The sequence below is a fragment of the Pteropus vampyrus genome, unplaced genomic scaffold (genome assembly GCF_000151845.1).
Source record: "Pteropus vampyrus isolate Shadow unplaced genomic scaffold, Pvam_2.0 Scaffold140, whole genome shotgun sequence".
NCBI classification, from domain to species: Eukaryota; Metazoa; Chordata; class Mammalia; order Chiroptera; family Pteropodidae; genus Pteropus; species Pteropus vampyrus.
In genome coordinates this window covers 1161063-1167381 of record NW_011888921.1, presented here as the reverse complement: position 1 = coordinate 1167381, position 6319 = coordinate 1161063, and the positions used below count along the sequence as shown (strand labels likewise).

The window sequence follows — 6319 nt, the reverse complement described above, 5'->3', positions numbered from 1 at the left end:
GTTACAAATAACCAGAATAAAACATTCATTTCTTTTAGCAAACTTAGAAAAGATGATCTAATGTTAATAAGTTTCCAATTTTAGAAACAGATTGCTATGCCTTATGTTCAGTAAATGATAAGAATGGACTCAGAGAACAGAAGTTCTTAAAGTGAAGACATTGTTTTTAATAAAAGAACAGTGTGCTTAAGCTATCAGGTCTTCCTTCACACCCTTGCTTCCCTCCAGTCCATCCTCATTGTCACTTCTAAACAGAGCCTTCATCACTAGAGGTCAACTGCAACACACCTCCTTGCCTCAAGGCCAGGCATCCTGCATTCACATTCCTATTTTGATTTCGTCATCCTTCTGATCAAAAACTTTTAATTTTCTTCTTTAATTTCCCATATTTGGGTTATTTTTTTTTTTTAACAACAAGCTTGTACTATTTTTGTACTTGAAAATTTTAAAGGGAGGGACTTACTCCATGGCTTCCTATTGTTTTCAGAATAAATTTTAAGCTCCTGAACCTAAAATTCAAGACCCTCCACAATTTGCCTTGCAGCTTTCCTTTCCTGCCTCCACTAAACCCAAATCTGCAGATGCAGGAAAACTGCTCTATTTATACTCTATCCCAAAACCATTTGTCCTTTCCTTCCCCAAAACGTTGTGCTTGCCATTTGTCCAGCTTGAAATGCCCTCCTTCTCCTTCCAACAGAATTCTACTGGAAGTGTAAGGCAAAGCTCAGAATCAGACCCAAGAAACTATAGAAACTGTGAATGGACACAGACTTCCTAGGAGATGGTGAGTTTGCTATTATTAGAGGTACTCGGAGACAGGCTGAAAGTGTAACAAGGAAGCTCTCACCAAATCCATGCTTCCTGAGATGCTAGGGTTCTTATGAACTCCTACTTGTACTGAGAAGCCTTATTTAACCATTTCTGTTGGGAATGACTTCTTGTCTCTTCAGAAGAGACTGTCCATTCCTTTTACATGGCAATTATCATATGCTGGCAATGCAGTTATTTTAGAGCTGTATTTTCATATGTCAGTGTCTAATCTCCTTAGCTCACTGCAACCTCCTGAAAGAGAGTCTCATGGTACCTAACGCTGTTCTTTGCAAATGATAGGTACTTGATATGTTTGTCAGTGATGATGCTGAAAAATGGTATAGTTCAAATAGGAATAAATTGGGAAGAACAGAAAACATTGCTTTATATTCTTTCATGAGATGGTCAGTTTCATGTGGTCACAAGAGAAGACACAGGAAGAAAACAACAGTAATTGTACTCACAAGTCCTAGAAAGACAGAGTCACTGCGTACCACGAAAGGGCCATGTTGGGGGGAGGGGGCATTAAGGACCAAAAGAGCAGGCTTAGCCAAGCAGGTGGGGAGCCCAGAGAGTAAGGACCCATGAGCAAGTGCTTTTTGGGGAGATCAGGCATATATAATCAAAAGGTACAAAGAGATTTCATTGGTGTGTTTGAATGTCACTAGGTCACAGTGGGAAGAGGGCAAGGAAGGGAAGCATTATCATTCTGGTAAAACTGGTCAACTGGGCAGGGCAGGGTGCTCACAGCCTGTCTGCAGGAATGTTGAGGCAAGAAAATATGAAGTTTAAAAATTTACAGTATAAACATTAACTTCCCTAGGTAGCTGGAAGGTAAGTTCAAACTTGCCCTCTTGAGATTATGTGTGCAGTTGCTTGTCTTCTCTTAGCTGGTCTATCCATGTCTGTGGGCATGTCCTCAAGGACACACAAGTAGTATAACAAGCATGGACCAGCCTAGGGAAATCTTGATATGTAATCACATTCCTCTTGAATCAAGAGAAAAAGTAAAGCCCAGCACAGAATTTAAGGTTACTGATGGCTGCCAGGGCAGGAAGCACTGTGTGGGGAGCTTCTGGGTCAGCCACGAAGACAAGCTTTGTTCTGGAGCCATACAGTCTCTAGTGGGGTCAACTAAATAACTTTTCTTACCCAAAAGAGAAGGCTGGTCAGGCAGGAGGTGTTGCCAGAAACTATCCCTGAACACAAAGTGGAGCAAAGCTGCAGGGAGTGGCCCAGCACAACCCAGCCCTGAGGGCAAACAAGGCAGACAGGTTTGTTGGCTGCCAACGCACCATCTGGGACACCTGAAAAGGCACCTGTCTGGAAATCAGGAGGATTCGGTTTATGTTCTAATTTTACTGCTGGCTATTGTTGTGACCTTGGAGCCAGGCAAGTCACTCCTGTACGTTTCTGTTTATCCATTGACAATAAGTATGGGTCGCTGGCATGATAAAAATGCAAATCAAAAACAACAGAACTGTTTTGACTATCATCAATACCAAAATCAAATAGACACTTTCACAGCCACCACTGGAAAGCAACTAAGGTTTGTTTTTGGAAAGGCTGTGTACCCCTTATTCCAGCCTGATGTCCTGTGGACCCCTGGGTCTTCTAATATTCTTCCCCCTTCTACCCAAAATCTGGCACAGAAACACAGCTACTAAATCAGAATAGTCTCCTACATCCTCCCACCTACCAACACTTACCCTTTGGACCTAAACCTCACAATGATGCCAACTGTTAACATCCTTGCTCGTTCATCACACCTCCAAGTAGCACAATAATCTAGTGAATATATTTTTAAGAAATGATTCTAGTTGTAGGAATTAATGATAGAAAACAAACCAGGGAAAACTTTTATTTGTCAGTGTCTTCTCAAATCACACTCTTCTTCCACCAAGGACTATTTACCTCATTATTTGAAAAACAAACAGAATATCTATCAATGTGGTTTTAAAGAATCAAGTGATCAAGCACTCTTCACTTTCAATTTTACTCCGTATTGTTTAACCAGTTGTCGAATTCCACCCTGGCCAGTTACATTCCACTCATCAGTAAAGTGGTTTCTCTCAGCACCAGATGCTGGGTCTGCCTGCTGCAATTCCATTTGATAGTGGCTTTCAGAAGAAATTCCTACCATTACTTCCCAAAGGTGGGAAATGAGGAGTAGAGGCAATAATCGGACCTGGTAAAGAAAGTGTGCCTTGGTCCCTGAATGACTCATCTCTATCAAGTACAGTGAAAAGTAGCTAGAAAGGCACGTGGTTAATAATTGTTTAATTACAATGCTCTAACCTGAGTCAGTTTTATTAATAAGTCCTTGAGGCATCCTCTCACCGTGTCTGTATCCTCTGTCCTGCAGGAACTAGAGCAACCAGATGATCCTATCACATTGAAAGCTGCAGCTGACTGCCCTGTACTGCTAATGGATGCACAACTTACTGTACTGCAAACTAATGAAGGCAACTAATCAGCAGGTGTGGGAGGAACAGCTGTGTACTTGGGATTTCCACCCTCGCCTTCCTTTCCTGTTCTATGAGAGAGACCATTAAAGTAATTGGACAAGTTTTTGTAAAGGGCGACCAAGTTCAATAACTTAGACATCAAATTTATCTATGAAGACAGGTGTTCCTTGGTGACTATTTTAATCTAAATGTCAATAATTTCCTAGTTTACCTAGCTTTCGTCTAACCTTTCGTGATCAAAAACCTTGATTTTTTTCTTTATGTTAAAGGCCACTCCAAGCATGAGAATAACATTTTTCTCTCACTTGAATTCTGTGGTCACTTCTGACACAAATTATTTTCCTCTACAAAAAGGAATTACATGTTGACAATTGAAGTATTGAGAAAAATGAAGATTCCGGCAGTCAGTATACCTTGGTTAAGAAAGAAGATGGTGGTAAACATTTAAATAATATCTATCATGAGTATCAAATATATATTGTATTTTGTGAGGACAAAGCTTAAAACTATAGATATTCTATCTAAGTAGGAATTGGCTCTATGTACAGCATTTATTCCAAGTAATTTTTCCAAAATAAAAGTCCTTATCGCCTTGATAGTACACTTTTCACAATAATCAATTGTTGGCAATCGCCCTGAGTAGTGTTAATATACATTTTTTTAATTTACTATCAACTATCAGAATAAATTTGAGGGTCATTTATACTATTCAGCTATTCAGATCTCAAATTAACACAAAAGAGGTAAAATCATACTCACATCATTGCATTAAAATAATGGTTTTCCTTTCTAAATATATGATTAAATCTGTTTTTTTCATGCTTTAATATCTTATATCACCATGACTAGCTTGCCCTCAATTTCCAGAATGTCTAAATCTTTTCTATCTTAAAATGATAAAGTCATATGTATAGCTCAAACACAAAGAAAAATATTCAAACTAGATATAAGCTAAGACAATAGGAAATAAAAAGCATTTAGCTTTATTAAATTCATTAAATGACAAAACATTGCTGAGTTACTTGGCCTTTTATGGGAAATAGCCTTTTGTTAAAATAAATCAAAAGAAAAAAATTCCTAGAATTTGTTTTCTCAAATTTCTGGATGTATTGAGAATGCTTTATTCAGAACTTCCTGTTTAAAACTAAAACATAGGTAAACAAAAAATAGCAAACTCTTAATATTTTGCATAATATAAACATAAGAAAATATACTTTCAACATGTATTCTTTTACAGACACCTAGTTATCAGTCAAGCTATTTTTTTTTAAGACAGGCTTCTAAAAAAGAATCATGATTTCTAGGCAGCTGGATATTTGGAGGGAACCAAACACATATATTAAATGTTGCTTATAGTTAAGCGTAGGTCCAGTATCTAGTTTCTGTAATTCTGAAATCCAAATGACTCTGATCCTTGTAACTAATTTTTTGGAAAGACCAGACCAAACCTGAATTTATTTAGCAGCAAAACCTAACCTGAACTGATCTGAGGCTGTTTCTAGTTTTGATTGATACCACATCATGTGAATACATATATATATTCAGCTACAGATACATTCACGTGTTTGATGATGGAGTAGTTCCTCAGTCCCATAGGGTGAGCTACTAAATATAGGCACATGCACTAAATTCTGAAATACATCTAGTCTCAAGGTTTGGATAAAACATGGTGGGCCTGAATTAAGTTTCGTAAACCCACACCGTACTGTTCTGAGCACTATTCAAGGTAAATGGGCCATCACCTACATTCTGATTACCTGAACCCATCATTTACTGAACTCATTATCCTAACTAGATTCTCCTAATGATTCTCTCCTTTTTTAAATGAGATAATCATTCCCTTAGTCACCCAGCCCAATTTTCCTATTTACCCATAATTTCACCCATCTCCTCATCTCCTCATATCCCGTTAGTTGTTGATGCTTCACAAGGTTCCACATCTCGCCATCCTGCTGCCCACTGTCCCATCTGTATTCCAGACTGGCCCAAACAATATCAAGCTTGAATGACTGAAAGAGGCTCCAAAACTACTGTCCTACTTCCTTTCTACTCCACTAATCTCTCTCCAATTTCCTCTAGATTCTGATTCCAGATTAATCTTGTCATCATCTCCCATCTTGTTCAAATACTTTCCTTGATTCAATTATCATAATGGAAAAGATAAAATCCAAAGTATGAGACTGGCATTAAAAGACCAAAGAATTTAGACTCAGCCTACCTTTCTACCACACCTTCTGCTCTTCCCTAACACAAACCTTTCACTCCAGTCAAAATGAGCATGATCTCCTCAGTGTTTCCACACTCCAAAAATAGTTAAGTTGCTCTCATCTCTTTTGCTCACACCATCTATGCCATGGCCAAAAATTTGTAATGAATTCTTTGCATCATATCTGATTATTTGAATCCCACTCATGCTTCAGACTCAGCTTAGATCTCACATTGGCAGCAAAGTTTTCTTTTGCCTTCCTGGCCCACCACGATCTCCCTTCTTGAACTGCCACAGCTCTCATAGTCTGCACTATTCATTTGATGCTTGATATGTACTTCTTTGTATTATCAGAGTAATTAATTTTTCATGCATATGTATCTTGTCTCTTTAACCAGATTTTAAATTCCTTAAGAGCTGAGACCACGTCTCACATTCTATGAATGAACAAATAAATACCCTTCTAAAGCTTACTATAAAAAGGCAATATTAACACTGGCAAATAAAACGTGTAAAAGACAAAGAAACATTATTTCTTCATTCAAATGTATCAAATACTACTATGTTTCTGGCATTATTTAAGTACCGGAGATTAAATGATAAGCAATACAATATAATCTCTGCCCTCATAAGGCTTATGGTATGGCTAGGAAACCATATATTAATGAAAATTTTATATAAATATATACACAAATATATATGTTTTGAAAAAAACAATGTGTTAAGATAAAGAGAGGTTCAGAATCGTTTTCATATGTTATACCTGTCAACTCATTCTGACTGGCCTACCCTCAAACCATGTCAAAAAGAAAACTGCAACCAAAAGAGGCTCTCT

The 6319-nt window shown here is 37.7% G+C and overlaps 1 protein-coding gene and 1 long non-coding RNA gene across 3 annotated transcripts in view; one reads left to right on the top strand and one right to left on the bottom strand.

Annotated features, from left to right (window-relative positions):
• LOC111744740 overlaps positions 1 to 3388 on the top strand; it is a 14885-nt gene extending 11497 nt beyond the window's left edge. Inside the window, exons 2-3 of the long non-coding RNA XR_002782311.1 lie at positions 698 to 784; positions 3176 to 3388. This is a non-coding gene — a long non-coding RNA (uncharacterized LOC111744740). The remainder of the gene's footprint in view (positions 1 to 697; positions 785 to 3175) is intronic.
• TMEM117 (transmembrane protein 117) overlaps positions 1 to 6319 on the bottom strand; it is a 393255-nt gene that overhangs the window by 381496 nt on the left and 5440 nt on the right. The gene's annotated exons all lie outside the window — the stretch shown is intronic.